Here is a 20,000-nt window from a genome sequence, read left to right on the forward strand (position 1 = left end):
TTAAATTTAAATTCTAAAGAACTCTGTAGAAAGCAGTGAATGGTAACTGAAAAGTTGAGTGAAATTTTTCATATTGCTAAAACTTGTAACATTGATTACATATCAGAGAATCCTTTTCAGAGGAGAATGAATTGTGACTGAAAACATAAACCTTGCCATTTCGACTCCATTTTTATTGTTTTAAAGTATTTGTCCTTAGTTCATCTTTGAACTTGGATTATATTCTCTTATTTTGTGCTTTAGAACATTCAATATTTTGTGTAAAGAATACAGAAGATTCTCCTGCTTCTGTCAGTTGAATTTCACAGTACATTGATGATATTAGCAAGATAATGTTTTATAGAAGTGCATTGTAAACTATAACATATAGATATAAGGAGGTATGATTATCAGTAGTACTATCACCATTTCATGTGTGTGATTTTTAAGGATGTGGCACAGTGTGATTAGTTAGGACATAGTTCTTCTTTCACCAAGTAAATTGTGGCAGTTGATAATAAAAATGTTCTCTCCGATAAAAATGGAGAGAACATTTTTATTCTTAGACAAAGAGAAAAAACATTTCTAGTGACATTTTACAAATATTCTGTAAATAGAGGCTACTCATTTTGGCTATAAAATTTTGGTTAGATTTAAGTAGAAAATTATGCTTTTATTTTAAAATATAAATACATGAGTAAAGTAAATAAATAAGAAATTAGTAAAAAATAAAAAGCCTAACAGGATTTAAATAGTCTTGTCAAGGCCAAAATGCCATTTTAATTATATATTGTATTTATTCAAAAATTATTTTTCTCATATTCTTTTTTTTGTTTTTTTTTTGAAGTCCCAATCTCCCCACAATGGAAGTGGAGAAAACATAGCAAAATAGAGAAGAGAGAGCCTGTAATTTGCTTTTGGTGTTTTGATGTATACAATAAGTAAGATACTATGTTGATTTTTTTTCTATTAAAGAATTGGAATTATGCATACATTTTATAGTGTTCTTTTTTTATTTAAAAAAAATTTTCATTAAACCCATGTCTCTTTTTTTAAAATATACATTTTCTATTGGCTCTGGAATTTTAATCTTGATGTTTTAAGTGAGATCATGAGAAAATATAGCTAGGTTGTGTTACTCTTTCCAGGTGTTATTTCTAAATTATACTTTAATATTTATCACAATTCCAAGGTTGAAAAATACACCGTTTATGAGTTTCTTTGTGTTTTAGATGTACATAATTCGAGAAGTTTCCCCAGGCATTTGTCTGTGGAAAAGTTTGCAATGCCATAAAAAGATTGTTTAGTACTTACTTTATTTTGCTATTTAACAAAATTAGTTGGTGGCTCTCTACTAGACTGGAAAATCTTTGAAGGCAGTTTATTTTAAGTTTTATATCCACATGCTCAGTGCCTTATTCATATAAACATGGAATAAATATTATATTAGTAATATTAATTCAAATTTAAATTTAAATTTCAGGTTTAATTGGGTTATACAAGTTTTCTGTTTTGTAGTAACTCTAAGAAAATGTAGAATTAGTAGTAATGAGTGTTATAAAATCTTTATTTATGGAATATACTGAAATTCTTAGCGAAGTACAGATAAATTATGGAACCTTTTATCACAACTCAGATTTGACAAATGTTAATATTTTGTCATATTGGTTCAGATATATCTATATTTCTCTTTCTCTTAAAAATAAAATGTTTTAAGAATAGCTAAGACCTGACCCCCTTTTCTGTCCCTCCTTCCCGTCTTTCTTTTCTTTGCTTCTCTCCCTTTAGTAACTGTTTACCCAAAATTGGGTTTAAGAAAAAAAAAAAAAAAAAAACAGAAAAATAAAGATCTTCCAAGTTTAAAGTTTAAACATATATTTTGATATTAATTCTTTGTTAGTTATATGGGATATAAATATCTCTGTGGCATGTCTTTTAATTTGGTATATATTTTGTCATACAGAGTTTAACTTTCAGTCTGGTCACATCCTTCTCTTGTGGTTTCTGTTGTGTTTCAAATAAGAATCTTTCATATATTTTTCTGAAAAAATATTCTGCTATAGTTCAGAAAGTTATTTTTAATATTTAAGTATGAGATAGCGCCTATTTTCTATATGCTTATACAATTTGAGTGTGTCTTCTTCATTTATGCGGGTTGGGGGCTGATTTCACAGTTTTTTTTACACATGCCATTAATATTTAGAAAGTTTAAAAAATATATCATTTACGTATAAGATTCTGGCTGTACATCATAAGGACTTTGGATGTTATCAGCAGTGTGAACTCTGAGTCTTTTAGACATGGTAAGAGTGTTGATAGTTTATGTTTTGAAAATAAGAAGAAATGTGAGACTTCTTTGTTATGTGTGATCCTTTTTAATTGGCTGACTCAAACAATTCTGCTTGTGGGAATTTTTTTTTTTTTTTTTAAATTTTTAAACAGTTGTCTCTCTTAAGCAATAAAAGTGTTACTGTTGTAGTTTAGTAGCAGAGTTAGATTTAAGAGATGGTAAATAGATTTCAGATAATTGATTTTTTAAAAATCCCTTTCTGCTTTTGTGTATTTCCTCTTTGGATTCAGTGTTTCTGAACTTTAAACTTGGAAGATCTTTATTTTTCTGTGGTTTTTTTTTTTTTTTTTTTGTAATATAATAGACATGGCTTTGTGGCATCCATATTAAAAATGGGTAATTTTCCTTATGGTCCCTGTCTTCCTGCTGGGTTGATAATGTTTTGATGTATTTTTCTTTTGCTCTGATGAGAGGTCTGCTGCTGCTGCTCTGACATATTCATTTGGATGAATAATTATAACTTGCACAATGTCAAGCTGAAGATGGTAGGGTTTTGTGCGTCATGACAAGCCTAGTAGCCAGTGCAGGTGTCTCACAGCATGATCAGCAACAGCCAGTGTATTCTGGCTCAGAGGAGACATTTAGAGTAGTAAGAAATCAGCACCAAGGGCAAGGCTGCTGCTACTATTGCTGCCATGATATGTGCCAAAGGAACACAAAGTGCTTCTCAAAGACAAGTGTCTAAGCACCTCTTTGTAGATATTTACTTTATTTGTTTGCTCAGTTAATCTTTTATAGATTTTAGCATAGATGGTAAGAACATCTCATGATTTTATTCTACTTTCTAACATCACAAATGTTCCAAAATATATCTTTAATAATTGTTTTAGACTTTTACATACAGGTCATATGTGTAAATACTCTTGACTGAGACTATAGAATGCCCTACTGTCAGATTTTAAGTGCACTGATATTATGATTATAAAAAAATGAAATTCCTTTTGTCCAGATCACTGATCAAGCAAAAATGGATGTTAAAATTGCAATTTTGCCTGAAAGTGTGCCACTAAATGCAGGCTTGGTGAAGTATTCTTGCCATGGGCAGTTGGAATCCTTAGGTTCGGTGTGGTGTAGTAAATAGTGGTCTTTATATTTTTTATCATGGAAATCTTATATTCTTGGAATAATGCCATGGATGCAAGAAGAGCAAAACTAATGATAAAGCCTCTGGCTGATAATCTGATGGTGAATGAAGAATTTGTAATTAAAGGAAGCAGTCCTATTACATAGCAGGGAGCATGATCCATTAGTTAGAGCAGCATACTAGCAGTTGGGTATTCTAAGTTCTGTTTACAGTTCAGCCATTAATTTAATTGTATTAGTTCAGACAAGTCACATAACTGCCCTTTGCCTCAGTTCATATGTACTGTATATGGAAATGGTGAACCTTTTTTCTTTTATGGATATGTAAAGAAAAATAATCTGGTTTAAAACAAACGCAGTGTTGGGGCAAATCACCCCAGTTTTTCACCCTAATGATCCTGTGGAAGTTCTTTTGACCAACTGGATTTTTTTTCTTTCCATTTTTTCTCTGCTGTTTTTGTTGGAGGACTTAACAATAGTAGTGGAATTTTATTCACTCTTAAATTGGTTAATTTCATATGCTTTTTCTTTCTTGGCAGTCGTACTGTTGCCACAGTGGTATGACTAAAAGGACATCAAAAGGATCAAAACAAAGAAAATTTATTATTGAGATTATGTGATATGGTAGAAAAAGTATCAGCATAGGAGTCATTTGACCTATAGACTTAGTCACCTATCAGCTGCCTTTCTTTTATTTTTCTTTCTTAATAGCTAATTATTTATTTAAAAAGTAGCCTGTATTGATTCTAGAAAAGAAGAGAAAGAGGGAAAATACAAGCAAGTAAAATTAAAATGTAAAGTTACCATCAATGCTTTTATTTAGGCAGTAGTATTGAGGTGTCATTGTATAATTGTTTTGAAACTATGCTTGTCACTTAACAAAGTTTCATTAAAAAATATCATTGATAATACTGTGCATTTGTTATTCCAAATAATTCTTAGAATTACTTGGGTTTTAGTTACAATTGGGTTTACATTTATCCAGCAAATTAAGAATTAATATGGCCAAAGTCTAGAAAAACATTATCTCTACATTTACTTAGGTCCTTCAGTAAAGTAGCAATGATTTCCTAATCTACATGTTACATATTTTTGTTGAATTTTTTCTTAAGTTTTTAAAGATTTTTGTTATTTTTAATGTAGTCTTTTTAATTGTATTTTTTAGTTATCAGAATGTGGGCAAGCTATTAATTTTTTTAATGTTTTATTTTGATCAAATATGTGAACATAGCTTCAGGAGTTAAGTTTGCATGGTTTTTTTTGTTGTTGTTGTTTTTGCTTTCTTTTTAGAAAAAACAGCATAGCCTCCATCTCACCTGTTTCTCCAGGGGCAAACACTTTTGACTGTTAGCTTATTCTTTCAGTAGTTGTCATTACATGCTTTTGTATTTATACTACTTTTTGTTTTGGGCATTATCTATTAACTTCCACTGTAGATAATGAGGAGTTTGTTGTTTTCTCTCCCTACCCTCACTCCATCCTACCTTCCTCAGTTCCCCAAATAACTATATTGTAATTTGGATAGTAATATTCAGTGTTTACATTATAATGAAGATATTTGTATCCTATGTAGATATAAGTAATGTGGTTATTTATATCTAATGTAATGTAGTTAACTATGATTAATTTTCCTTTGTTATCCTGGTGTTTATCATTCCTAGAGGTAACTTTTTTAAAAAAACTTTTCCATTTCTTTAGTTTTCTAAGTTGTTATAACTCATTCAACCCCCATATACTAAAATACCAATGGTATTTCTAAGTAAATGTGTTTTATGGGCAGTGGGATGGATATGTGACTCTGAATTTCACTTACTTGCCAGATTAAAGATATTATATCGCTATAGTTTCAGTTGATTTCTAAGATTATAAAAATTGGTTTAAGCTTTGTAGAAGATTTGAGATCTGTGCATTGTGAGCACATGAGATACTTGTGGAATGGCAAAGCTCTCCCATGAATTTAAAGACCCAAAGAGACTAGTTATATGGAACAGGATTTTTTTTAATCAAACGCCTTCATTATGAGGTACATTAATTGATTTACTTGCTGATGTTAATAAATATGACTTTATTATAGACCTTCACAGTAGGCTTCATATCTGCTCAGCCACTGTAGCATAGTGTAAAGAGAATACAGAGTCTAAAAGTCTGGGTCACATTCTGGCTCTGTCTTTACCAGTGCATGACCATGTGTAAATCACTTATTTATAAAAAGAGAGAAATAATATCTGTGTCATAGATTACATATGAGAACAAATTGAGGTGTTGTATATGAAAATCCTTTCGAATTGTAAAATGCTGTACAAATGTACACAGTGATGTAGGGAGTTAATGCAGTTTGTAAATTGGTGAACTCAATATAGTGAGAGCTACTGTGGGCAAAGAAGTGATCTCATGTGTAATGATATTTGTGTATACACACATACTTGTCTGACAACAGTTATTATCTGTATATTGAATTACATATATGTTAGAGACTTTAAAGACAGCATTTTATTTATATGCAATAAACAAGGAGTTTTCTGTGTTCAAAAATGAAATAGGGATGATTAATGAAAAATCATGGTCAATCTCACCAGGCTACGTGGATGTGAAAGGTGACTACATATACATTGTACTATAAATAACAGAGAAAAGAGACGTTGAGAGAAATACTGTTTGGTTTCACAGTTTTATTGGTTAATATATTGTGAGTACTTCGATGAACTTAATGCTTAATGTTACGGTTTGGAGTAACTCAGTAAAATATTCTTATATAGCAGGTGTCCTAAGTAAGAGAAAACATATGAGTATCAGTCTCCAAATGACTCCTTTAATGTTGTGATCTATATTTTAAAATACTTTTGGATAAAAATTATTTTAGGTAATATCAGTGAAGCAAATTTATTTTAATGTGAGTATAATTTATTAACATTCTTTCTCTCATATTTTGTTCCTGACAGGGACTCTGGTATATTGATACACTATGTCTATATCTATTTGAATTTTTTTTTAATAATCCAGGGGCTAATTTGGAATATATGGGTGTTTATATGCTTGTGCATGCATGTATGTGTGTATATGTTTTAAACCTTCATTTCTGAAAAACAGATGCCCATTGAAGAATAAAGATCTAATAGGTTGAAGACAGAAATGATAGATACTTCAGTGACAAAAAGTGTTAATTCAAATATGACTTCCTAGCAATGCTAATAAGTAGAGCTAGAAAATATTTCCCCCATCTTGTTGTGCCAAGATAAAAGTTGAATATTAGAAGCCCAACCAATTTATTAGATAGCTACAGAGTTGGAAAATATTGGAGTTTGTAAATAGTAGAGACACTGAGACAGTATTAATTAATTAATTAATTAAATGATGTCACTGTTAGCAGTTAGTTCCCTGGCTCTGGCTATGAGAATAACATTGGCAGCTAGCAGCAAACTGGTATTCTTTCTATTAGTTTTGAGCTTATCTGATGTAAAGGTTTTTATGATCATTTATTTTTTATTTCATTGATTTTACAATGATGAAAAATTAGATATAGCTAACTTTTTTCTTTAGGGATGGTAACACCCTTTTGGGTATAACCTAACTGGAACAAAAAGCTAGTCTTTTTTCTTTTTTTTTTCTGGTCCACTAATTGGCTTTTTTTTTTTTTGAATAGTTCACAATATAGTATGCTAAGGATAAGATTGAAAGTACCTACTTATTTTCAACATGTGCTTGAGGAACTTTCTTTCGCTTTTCAAAAGTGGAATTGCTACAGTTACTCTGTGATGACTACACATAAGGTGACTATGTTTTATTTGGTCCTGTGGGCAGATACCCTTTTCACATGAATGAAAAACACTTGCAAATGTTTTAAATGATCAGTGATCAGTTATAGTCAAAGTAACTTAAGTATAGAAGAGGTGATATGTTCTTTATGGATTGCTTGATGGGTAACAGTATTTGACCAAGCAAATGCAGTTACAGATAAACCTGTAGAAAGAGTTGAAAACATCAATGAAGCATGTAAGTAATTTCAAATGAACTGAATATTTAGATTTATCACCTCTTTAAAGATACCTGATGGACATATTACAAGTAATACTAAAATTAAATTTCTTAAGCTTTATTTCTTAATATTCTCTTATTCTATTTATACTTTTGGAATCGCCAAAGATAAATTAAAAAAAGGATTATTAGAATATTTATCTGCAAGTATTATAGGGAAGAATAAAAAAAATCAGAATTGAAAGCAACTGTTGCAAGTACCCGAAAATTATGCTATTAATTTAAGTGTCATCAGAGCACAAAAGATCACATTCTGGCACTGTGTGGAAATTATTAAAATACTGGAAATAATAGTACTTAAGATGAAGATATTATACTCTAAGATCTGGTTAAGTGACTGACATTATTACTTCACTTCAGGTATTATGAAAGTAACAAAATGCTTTTAAAGATAATAAGCATTACATTCTGAGATTGGCAGTGTTCATACTTTTCTGCTTAAGTGCTTTCCTTGCTTAACATAATTTAATAACAGTTATGGGGAAATAGCTAACATCTTAGTTCCCACATGTATCTTCCCCCCTTCTCCAATATATGCACATTTATATATCTATATATACATATAGAAGTAATACAGTTTTATTCTTTTTAAGTGTTGGGTGTATGAACTCTTCTGCATTCTTTGTCCTTACTGTGAGGAGTGTTACTATTTTGTGTTTTTTAAGTTCCTAACTGTTGAGAAAACTAACGAGAAGCTGTTAGTTTCTACACATCTACTGCTGTGTAGATCCGTTACTGTTCAGAAATCAGAATGACTGGTTTTTTCAATAGCTTTATTGAGATGTAATAGACATACAGTAAACTGAATGTATTTAAAGTGTATACTTTGCTGAGTTTTGACAAATATCTACACCCATTAAATTGTCACCTCAATCAAGATAATAAGCACATCCATCATATCCTAGTCACCTCCTTCCCCATTGTTGTCCCTCCCTTTAGTCCTTCCCAACCTTCCCCCTGGGCCTCAGGCAAGTACTGATCTGCTTTATGCTACCATAGGTTTGTTTGCAGTTTATAGAATCTTATATAATTCTGTGTACTTTTCTATACCAGTCTTTTTTTCCTTAGCACAATCACTTGGAGATTCAACCATGTTGTAGCATGTAATATAGTTCATTCTTTTTTTGCTGAGTATTGATGGATGTGCCACATATTGGCCATTCACCTTTTGATGGGCATATGGGTTGTTTTCAGAATTTGGCTAGTAAAATTTTCTCCAAATTGATCTGAAGATTCAATGCGGTTGCAATCAAAATCCCAACAGCTCTTTTTTCTTTCTTTTTTTTTTCTAATTTAAGACATTGACAAAATTATGGCTGGTTGCAATGGCTCACACCCATAATCCCAACACTTTAGGAGGCTGAGACTAGAGGATTGATTGAGCCTGACAGTTGGAGACCATCTGGGCAACATGGTGAAACCTCGTCTCTACGAAAAATACAAAAATCAGCTGGGTGTGGGGGCAACGCATATGTAGTCCCCCAGCTACTCAGGAGGCTGAGGTGGGAGGATCAGTTGAGCCCAGGAGCTCGAGGTTGCAGTGAGCTGTGATCATGCCAATGTACTCCAGCCTGTGTGACAGAGAGACCCTGTCTCAAAAACTAACAAACAAAAAACCAAAAAAACAAAATAAAAACAAAAACATCCTGAAATTAACAGAATTATTCCAAAATGTATGTGCAAAGGCTGCAAAGGTCTTATGATAGTTAAAATAACTCTGAAAAAGAATAAAATGAGAAGACTAACACAACCTGATTTAAATACTTACAAATCTACTTTTTTTCAGGATAATTTGGTATTTTCATAAAGGTAGACAAGTAGATCACTAACAGAGAATTCAGAAATAGACCCATACATATACAAACAGCTGTTTTCAACGAAGGTACAAAGATAGTTTAGTGGAGGAAGGACAGTCAACACATGGTGCTGAGACAATTGGATATCTGTAAGTGAAAATGAACTCATTGATCCATATACAAAAATTAATTTATAATGAATTATAAACATAATATAAAAACCTAAATATAAAGCTTCTAGAAGAAACACAGGAAAAAGCATTTGTAACTCTAGGCTAGGCACATATTTCTTGGTATCACACCAAATGCAAGGTCTGAAAAAGAACACATTGATAAATTGGTCTTCATCAAAATTAAAAATTTCTGTTCTTGAAAGACACTCTTAAGAGAAATTAGAAGCTAGATTAGAAAATGTTTGCAAATCATATATCTGATGTATTTAGAATATATAACTCTCAAAGCTCAATAATAAAACTCAAAATGGACATTGTTTATGTACACACATTCTATATTTTTCAAGGATAACACTTTCACTACCATTGAAGCTGTATATAAATTTATTTCATGTGAAAAAAGTTTTCAAAATATATTTACTAACTCTTAGAGAATTGAACTTACGTCACTTTCTTGTCTATTTTTGCCTAGGAATCAGGTAATTCTTGCTTCCATCTTCACTTTCTTTGCAACAGTTTTTAAAAAAATTATTATACTTTTAAGTTTTAGGGTACATGTGCACAACGTGCAGGTTTGTTACATAGGTATACATGTGCCATGTTGGTTTGCTGCACCCATTAACTCGTCATTTGCATTAGGTATTTCTCCTAATACTATCCCTCCCCCATCCCCCAACCCCACGACAGGCCCTGGTATGTGATGTTTCCTGCCCTCTGTCCAAGTGTTCTCATTGTTCAAATTCCACCTGTGAGTGAGAACGTGTGGTGTTTGGTTTTCTGTTCTTGTGGTAGTTTGCTGAGAATGATAGTTTACAACTTCATCCATGTCCCTACAAAGGACATGAACTAATCCTTTTTTTTTTTTTTTTTTTTTTTTTGAGACGGAGTCTCGCTTTGTCGCCCGGGCTGGAGTGCAGTGGCCGGATCTCAGCTCACTGCATAGTAATCCATGGTGTATATGTGCCACATTTTCTTAATCCAGTCTATCACTGATGGACATTTAGGTTGGTTGCAAGTCTTTGCTATTGTGAATAGTGCAGCAATAAACATACATATGTATGTGTCTTTATAGTAGCATAATTTATAATCCTTTGAGTATATACCCAGTAATGGCATGGCTGGGTCAAATGGTATTTCTAGTTCTAGATCCTTGAGGAATTACCACACTGTCTTCCACAATGGCTGAACTAGTTTACACTCCCACCAACAGTGTAAAAGTGTTCCTGTTTCTCCATGTCCTCTCCAGCACTTGTTGTTTCCTGACTCTTTAATGATTGCCATTCTAACTGGTGTGAGATGGTGTCTCGTTGTGGTTTTGATTTTTGCAACATTTCTTACTCAACCACATTGCTTCAGTCAGCTTCATGGTGGTGTATGTTGATGAAACAGTTCACGCAGTTCTTCCACTTCACTTCTTTTTGCCCCAGGGATTTTCTAATGCTAAGACCCAGGGATTTTCTAATGCTAAGACCAAGGATGCTTGTGGGAGCCACTAGGCATACATACATATCCACACCTGTAAGTGTGAGAGACTGAATCCCCATTAGGGCAATTCAGCCAATGGTGTGGAAGCCAGAAAAAAATGCTCTTGCATTCTGGTTCTTGGACAGGAATTCTGAGGAACTTTCTCTACAGTCTTACAGAGCTACCATCGACTACAATAACCAGCTTGAAAGCACATCCTTATTTTGCATTCCCTACTGTGTTTCACTCTTTCCAGTTCCCACTCTTCATTCCCTGAGTTCACTTCCAATAAATTTTCCCCATACATGTCCTTGTCTCTGGCTTTGCTTTCTGGAGAAATTTCAAGCTTGGGCCAGTTGTCATTGTTATATGCTACAGATGAAGATATGTAGGACAAGGTCCAAATATACCAAGCATACTTATGGCCCAGAAATTTACCTTCTTAAAGAAAATTCTGATGTTTGCTTTTTGATTATTTGACGCATTTTTCAAGATTGAACAAAACCTATGCAATTATATATGACCTCCTAAGCAGTATAACTTGGCAGGCCTTCTTTAAAATCAATTTATAAATCAAAGGCTGCACTCGGCTTCTCTCAAATTATTTCCTTGCCTCTAGAAAATTGTAATCTTCACAGTTGCTGTTGGCTTCCTTTGACTTGTCACTATTTGAAAAATTTTCTGTGACTTCTATATAACTAACAGTGGGTAATAGGCACTGACTTCTTAGCTGCACTTGTACCTAGTTTGTAGAATGTAAGAAAAGTGTTTCTCAATATTTCAGTGATAGGTACTAATACGTTTTTTAAAGTGTTTAGACCTAAGCGTACAAGTAATTCGGCAGTAAAAAATAACACTGTACAAGCCAACCTACTGATTCCTTGACTAAAATTACATTCCCTAGTCATGGAACTAATAAAATTTTTTGTTTATCTCCTTATTCATTGACTTGTGCTTCTTAAGCAATAGTTTTAAAATGAGATACATTTTAAGACTTTAGAATAATGATACCCAGTTTTTGCGTGGTTTATTTCATTTATTAAACATGAGCAAGAATAACCAACCCTGTCCTTACCCTGCTTAATTATCGGGGTCTTTGACTCATATTTATAACTTCCAGTATTAAAATTGGCAAGAATTGCCGAAAGCAAGTGATGGTGCTTCAGTGTTATAAGACTATTCAGGAAGTAGAATAAGCCGTTTAGTTTTTTTGTAAGGTCATGATTTGGTGACCTTTGAATGGAGTAACTTTCTAATGGTTCATGATCTCAAGGTTTAAATGTCAGATACGCTGGTTGGGTGGTTTGTTCAGAAATCTTTTCAGTATGTGTGTTCGGAAACTTTCAGGTGCATTAACACAGAGATCCCAAATACAGATCTTTTCACGGACGAGCCCTTATACGGAACAGTTCAGGTAATTCTGATTTAGGTACAGAGAATTTCATTAAGTGCCTTAGGAGAACTTATATTGGATTGATCTCTTAATATCTTTATGCCTGCTCTTTTCAAATCATGTGGAGATGTCTATTTTTTCCTTAAGATTAATTCTTTTTTTTATTCTTCTGACCTTTGGTTTTTCACCATAGGAAGATTAGACTCCATATCAGGAAATATTTCCCCGTTAAATTTAGCTTCTGTGCTCCTTCTGCATATAGTATTATAGAGGTAGTTTTCTAGTTTCTCTTTTGGCCTGTGCCTCTTTTTTCTCCTACAGTCCTACCCCACGTTAAGGTAGACCAACAAATAGATTTTTTTAAAGTCTGTGGTGGGTTGGTGTGCCTTCAGCATGGACCTTTGCTGCAGACCTTTTGTGGAAGGTGAAGTAGAATGTACTTGGCTGTTATTTATTCTCACCTTGTTTTATGTTTCCTAACGTTCTCACGGTGTTTCCTCCCCTTTTGGGGGACTTTTTAAGGACAAGATGGTGCTGAGAATTGTGTTCTTTTCCTTCTCATACCATGATAAGGCTTAGCTGAGAGGCTTCTGCATTATCTTGATTTCTAGGATACTTTTCTTCTCTGTAAGACAGTTACTGCTTTTGGGGCATGCAGCTTATGTATGTATGTTTAAGGATTGTTTTCTGTTGCTAATTTCTGTTGTCTTTAATTTTTTCTCTTATATTTTTATTCTTCATTTCCTTATTCTTATTATTGTATGCATGCACAAAACAGATGGCATTTTCCTTTGATTAGCAGATCTGAAGTTCTGGGTGTAATTTTTGGATCTTCACTGTGTTTAAGCTATACAGTTGTTTTGCTATTCCTGTTAAGAATTTATGGTTCAAAACCTATTCCAAAACTCAAGAGTTTTTTGACTGTTGCAGTTTTTCTCCTATATTTTAGGCAATAATGGTAGATTTATAATGCATTTTTTACTTCTCCTTTAAATACATGGTGATATAAAGTATAATGTAATCCAAATATTTTGATTCTCATATAAAAGATTTTTGATTCTGATGTGAAAATTATTTTGATCAAAGTAAATTGTTATTGTATATTAAATCATATAAATAGACATTTGTATTTAATGGATATATTCATATTTATTAAAATCCCTTTATAAACAATAATTGGTAATAAATGAGATTACATTGTAATGGCATCTTGAAAGGGAATCTCGGTACTTTTAAGGGGAAAGCAGTACCTACTTCATGGATTTTCAAGCAGTTATATTTAGAATTCTTGACTTTTATGCCTGGAAGTCACCTTAGAAGTTACCTTAGAAGTTGTCTACTGTACCATCCACAATTATAAGTACAATGTTAAAGCTTAGAGAGGCTGAGTATGTCTTGCTTAAGATCAAATACCTTGTTACCATCAATATGGGAGCTGTGATTTCCTTGCAAACTGGGTACTTTTAACTTTATATTGGAGAAGCCAACATAGTCCCGTACATGGCTAAAACGTTAATTTCACTGAATCAACTTTAATGTACTTTCTGCTATACTGTGAGTATCAGGAAATGAAAGGATGGATAACAGATCACTTGTTTTTATTTCTTTGTGTGCTTTTCTAGGATTATAAAAATGTTATAGGAAATATGGAAAGGTACAAAGAAGAGAATAAAAAATTGTCATTGTCATAAAAGAGGATTTTGAAAATGTAACCACACTAACTGGGGACCAGTAAAAGATTAGATTAAAATCACTGAAGCAGAGTGAGAACAAAACCACTCTTGATTATTCTGGAATGGATTAAGAGCATGGATAAAGATTCCATAGGACCTACAAAATGCTGACCTCTTCACTGAGGTTTGGTAATAAAAGCAGTAACTAATAAGGGGAGTGCTGTAAGAGAGGAGCCAAACCATGGGATTAAGCTATCTTGGTTAATGAAGGAAAAGCTACTTTGGAGAATTCAGACCTACACCCATATACTTAATTTTTTTTCAATATCCTCTAACTCTGAAGCTCTGCAATTTGTGAAATAATATCTAAACTTAAGAGTTTGGATATTTTTATTTGATCATGTATGTACTTTTTAGGAAATTATGTCTTCATTCATTTTTTCTATTCTTTTTTTTAAAAATATTTTTTAGTAACCTTATATAAAGGGTATTAATCCTTTGATATGATACAGATATTTTGCTATTATTTCATTAGGCTGTGAACTTCTCTAGGACGAGTACTATAATATGTCTTATAATAATAGCTCCCAATTTTTAAACATTTACTCTAAGAAGTTAGCATTTTATCTACATTATCTCACTCAGATCTTGTGAGGATTAACACTATTTCCATATTACAAATGCTAAGGGAGGTAAGTAACTTGCTGAAAAGATGCAACTAATGTTAAGTGGTAGAGCTAGGAATGAGACTTACTTGGCTATAGTTTGTGATCTTAATCAGCATACTCTATTGCATTTTCTGTTTTCTTAGTATCACCAGTATCTAGTGTTGATTGTAACACTCAGTAGACACATTATTCAGATTTGCTGGATTGGGTTGTATTAGGATATCATTCATTTATGTAGTATTTATTTACTTAATTTTGTATAACCTGATGTGATGTAAGTGAGGACTTGCATTCTTCAATGCTTGACCCCTATGGTTTGTTAAATATGGTTACAAATTGACTATTTTAAGTTGAAGATAAAACTGTTTCTTCCATAGGGTAGCTGTATAAAATGGGTTTTATTTCTTACAAATTTATTGTATACCCCTCAAAAATTCCAGAATTTATCACAGGAATAAAATAGAATGTTATTTTAAACCTTAACAACAAAAGTCAAAGTTATGATGAAAATGTTCTTAAGGATGCCTTTCTTTTTGTGAATTGTATGGAAGTATGACTCTGGTAATAGTTGGACTGAAACAAGCATGGCTATTCTTCATTCTTTCACTAGTGGTTTCTAACCTTATCTGCACATTAGAATCACTTGAGAAACTTTTTAAAGTCCCAATATAAAGGCTGTATTGAGCTAACATCAATTAAAAAGGAATGGGTAGAATAGAATTTTTATATTAATATTTAAGTTCCTTAGGTGATTCCAGTATGATTTTTATTGTGGAGAAAGTTACGGTTACTGGTAATATTTCTGTGGTTTCTTATCTATATCCATAGTTGAAGGAAATGCTAAATTTTACTTAGAAGGTAAGATGTATTTTTTTAACCTATTTAAGATTCTGTGGTTCAGAATGCTTATCATAGACATTTCAAAGATTATAATCTGTCTTATATAGTGAGCTTTTTTCTGAGAAGACATTATTTGTGTGTTTTAGAGAGGGTTTTAAATATATTATTTAAATGTATAGATTTGAAGATTAATTTTTAAAGGCCAGTTATTAAATATTTTTTAAAATGAAGCAAATTAGTCTATATCCTAATCCAGAAATAATAATTTGGGTCAACCTTCTCAGTTATAACAAGTAACTCACACATAATTTATGTCATTTATTTAATATTTTTGAGATTCATTCCCCCCTCCAATGTTTTATTACAAATTTTCTGACGTACAAGAAACATTGAAAAATGTGAATACCCATATATCCACCATCTAAATTTTATAGTTAATCGTTCTTATATTTCATTTATCATATGTTTTTCCATTTATTCATCCTTTCTTCCACCCATAAATCCAGCCATTTTTAGTTCTATCTAAAGTAACTTGCAGGTATCTGAATACTTTCTTTAAAATATGTCATCAGCATGCATACATTTAACTAGAGTTTAGTTCTTTGTAAAATTTGGAAACAGTAAAGTGCATAAATCTTAAGTGTTCCGTAAGTTCCAGTAAATGGATACACCAGTGCAATCCACAGTCAAGATGCAGAACATTATCATCACAGGGTTTTGTCTCGTCCTAGTAAATCCCCATTATGTTGATTGTTTTCCACCTAAGTTTAGTTATACCTATTCCAGATATTATAAACAGAGGCATACAGTATGTACTCTTTCCTACATAGGCTTATTTTACCCATCAAATTTCTGAAATTTATCCATGTTGTGACATGGATCAATAGTTCATTCCTTTTTATTCCTGAGTAGTAGTCCATTGCATGAATATACTGAGGTTTGTTTATCCTTTCGCCTGTTGACAAACATCTGGACTGTTACCAGTTTTTGGTGCTTATGAATGTAGCTGCTATGAGCATTCTGGTAATGGTATTTTTATGGATATATCTTTTCACTTTTTTTGGAGTGGAATTGCCAGGTTATAAGGTAGGAATATATTTAATTCTTAAAGAAATTGCCAAATCTTTTCAAAACAGTTGTGCCATTTACCTGCCCACTGACAGTATATGAGAGTTCAGTTGCTTTGCATCCTTATTAACATTTACTATTTTAATGTTATCTCATTAATATTAGTACTCTCACTTTTTTTTCTGAAAAGTTTCAATATCATTTTTGATTACTTTGCACATTACAAATGGGCAAAAAAAAAAAAAAACCCTTTAAACAATGGCACAGTAGCTCTGGTGAGATGTGAGACTGCTTATGTTAAAAGATGAGAAGATGGCTATTTTTATTGTATTTTATTTTATTTTTAAATTATACTTTAAGTTCTGGGATACATGTGGGGAATGTGCATGTTTGTTACATAGGTATACACGTGCCATGGTGGTTTGCTGCATCCATCAACCCGTCATCTACATTAGGTATTTCTCCTAATACTATCCCTCCCCTAGTCCCCCACGCCCCAACAGGCCCCGGTGTGTGATGTTTCCCTCCCTGTGTCCATGTGTTCTCATTGTTCAACTCCAACTTATGAGTAAGAACATGCAGTGTTTGGTTTTCTGTTCCTGTGTGTGTTTGCTGAGAATGATGGTTTCTAGCTTCATCCGTGTCCCTGCAAAGGACTTGAACTCATCCTTTTTTATGGCTGCATAGTATTCCGTGGGGTATATGTGCCACATTTTCTTTTCCAGTCTATCACTGATGGGCATTTGGGTTGTTTTCAAGTCTTTGCTATTGTGAATAGTGCTGGAATGAACATGTATGTGCATGTCTTTATAGTAACATCATTTATAATCCTTTGGGTACATACCCTATGATGAGATTGCTGGATCAAACGGTATTTCTGGTTGTAGATCCTTGAGGAATAGCCACACTGTCTTCCACAATGGTTGAACTAATTTACACTTCCACCAACAGTGTAAAAGCGTTCCTGTTTCTCCACATCCTCATCCTCTTCAGCATCTGTTGTTTCCTGACTTTTTAATAATCACCATTCTAACTGGCATGTGATGGTATCTCATTGTGGTTTTGATTTGCATTTTTCCAATGACCAGTGATGATGAGCTTTTTTTTCATATGTTTGTTGGACACTTTTGAGAAGTGTCTGTTCATATCCTTCACCCACTTTTAGATGGAGTTGTTTTTTTCTTGTAAATTTGTTTAAGTTGCTTGTAGATTCTGGATATTAGCCCTTTGTCAGATGGATAGATTGCAGAAATATTCTCCTATTATGTAGATTACCTGTTCACTCTAATAGTTTCTTTTGCTGTGCAGAAGCTGTTTAATTAGATCCCATTTGTCAATTTTTGTTGCCATTGCTTTTGGTGTTTTAGTCATAAAGTCTTTGCCCATGCCAATGTATTGCCTAGGTTTTCTTCTAGGATTTTTATGATTTTAGTTCTTACGTTTAAGTCTTCAATCCAGCTTGAGTTAATTTTTGCATAAGGTGTAAAGAAGGGGTCCAGTTTCAGTTTTCTGCATATGGCTAGCCAGTTTTGCCAACACCGTTTAATAAACAGGAATCCTTTCTCCATTGCTTGGTTTTGTCAGGTTTGTCAGAGATCAGATGGTTGTAAATGTGTGGCATTACTTCTGAGGCCTCTGTTCTGTTCCATTGGTCTATATATCTGTTTTGGTACCAGTACCATGCTGTTTTGGTTACTGTAGCCTTGTAGTATAGTTTGAAGTCAGGTAGCATGATGCCTCCAGCTTTGTTCTTTTTGCTTAGGATTGTCTTGGCTATATGGGCTCTTTATTGGTTCCATATGAAATGTAAAGTAGATTTTTTCTAATTCTGTGAAGAAAGCCAGTGGTAGATTGATAGGGATACCATTGAATCTATAAATTACTTTGGGCAGTGTGGCCATTTTCACAATATTGATTCTTCCTATCCATGAGTATGGAATGTTTTTCCATTTGTTTGTGTCCTCTCTTATTTCCTTGAGCAGTGGTTTGTAGTTCGCCTTGAAGAGGCCCTTCACATGCCTTGTAAGTTGTATTCCTAGGTATTTTATTCTCTATGTAGAAATTGTGAATGGGAGTTCACTCATGATTTGGCTCTCTGTTAATAAGAATGCTTGTGATTTTTGCACACTGATTTTGTATCCTAAGACCTCGCTGAAGTTGCTTATCAGCTTAAGGAGATTTTGGGCTGAGACGATGGTGTTTTCTAAATATACAGTCATGTCATCTGCAGAGACAATTTGACTTCCTCTCTTCTTATTTGAATACCTTTTATTTATTTCTCTTGCCTGATGGCCTTGGCTAGAACTTCCAATACTGTGTTGAATAGGAGTGGTGAGAGAGAGCATGCTTGTCTTGTGCTGGTTTTCAAAGGGAATGCTTCCAGCTTTTGCCCATTCAGTATGATATTGGCTGTGGGTTTGTCATAAATAGCTGTTACTACTTTGAGATATGTTCCATTAATACCTAATTTACTGAGAGTTTTTAGCATGAAGGGTTGTTGAATTTTATCGAAGGCCTTTCTGCGTCTATTGAGATAATCATGTGGTTTTTGTCTTTGGTTCTGTTTATGTGATGGGTTACATTTATTGATGTGCTTATGTTGAACCAGCCTTGAATCCCAGGGATGAAGCCAGCTTGATCATGGTAGATAAGCTTTTTGATGTGCTGCTAGATTAAGTTTGCCAGTATTTTATTGAGGTCTTTCGCATTGTTGATGTTCAGGGATGTTGGCTTGAAATTTTCTTTTTTTGTTGTTCCTCTGCCAGGTTTTGGTGTCAGGGTGATGCAGGCCTCATAAAATGAGTAAGGGAGGAGTCCTTTTTCTGTTTGAAATAGTTTCAGAAGGAAAGGTACCAGCTCCTCTTTGTACCTCTGGTAGAATTTGACTGGGAATCTCTCTGGTCCTGGGCTTTTTTTGGTTGGTAGGCTATTAAATACTGCCTCAATTTCAGAACTTGTTATCGATCAATTCAGGGATTTGACTTCTTCCTGATTCAGTCTTGGGAGGGTGTACGTGTCCAGGAATTTTTCCATTTCTTCTAGATTTTCTAGTTTATTTGTGTAGAGGTGTTTATAGTATTCTGTGATGGAGGTTTGTATTTCTCTGGGATCAGTGGTGGTATCCCCTTTATCATTTTTTTTAATTGTATCTATTTGATTCTTCTCTCTTTTTTATTAGTCTGGCTAGCGGTCTATTTTGTTAATCTTTTCAAAAAACCAGCTCCTGGATTCATTGATTTTTTTGAAGGGCTTTTTGTGTCTCAATCTCCTTCGGTTCTGCTCTGATCTTAGTTATTTCTTGTCTTTTGGTAGCTTTTGAATTTGTTTGTTCTTGCTTCTCTGGTTCTTTTAATTGTGATGTTAGGGTGTCAATTTTAGATCTTTTCTGCTTTCTCCTGTGGACATTTTGTTATAAATTTCTCTCTAAACACTGCTTTGGCTGTGTCCCAGAGACTCTGGTATGTTGTGTCTTTGTTCTCAT

General features: G+C 33.2%; 1 protein-coding gene across 2 annotated transcripts in view; it reads left to right on the forward strand.

The window, feature by feature from the left end:
* FANCL (FA complementation group L) overlaps positions 1-20,000 on the forward strand; it is a 109,851-nt gene that overhangs the window by 77,727 nt on the left and 12,124 nt on the right. The window lies entirely within an intron of this gene.

This window comes from Macaca thibetana, chromosome 13, assembly GCF_024542745.1.
Source record: "Macaca thibetana thibetana isolate TM-01 chromosome 13, ASM2454274v1, whole genome shotgun sequence".
NCBI classification, from domain to species: domain Eukaryota; kingdom Metazoa; phylum Chordata; class Mammalia; order Primates; family Cercopithecidae; genus Macaca; species Macaca thibetana.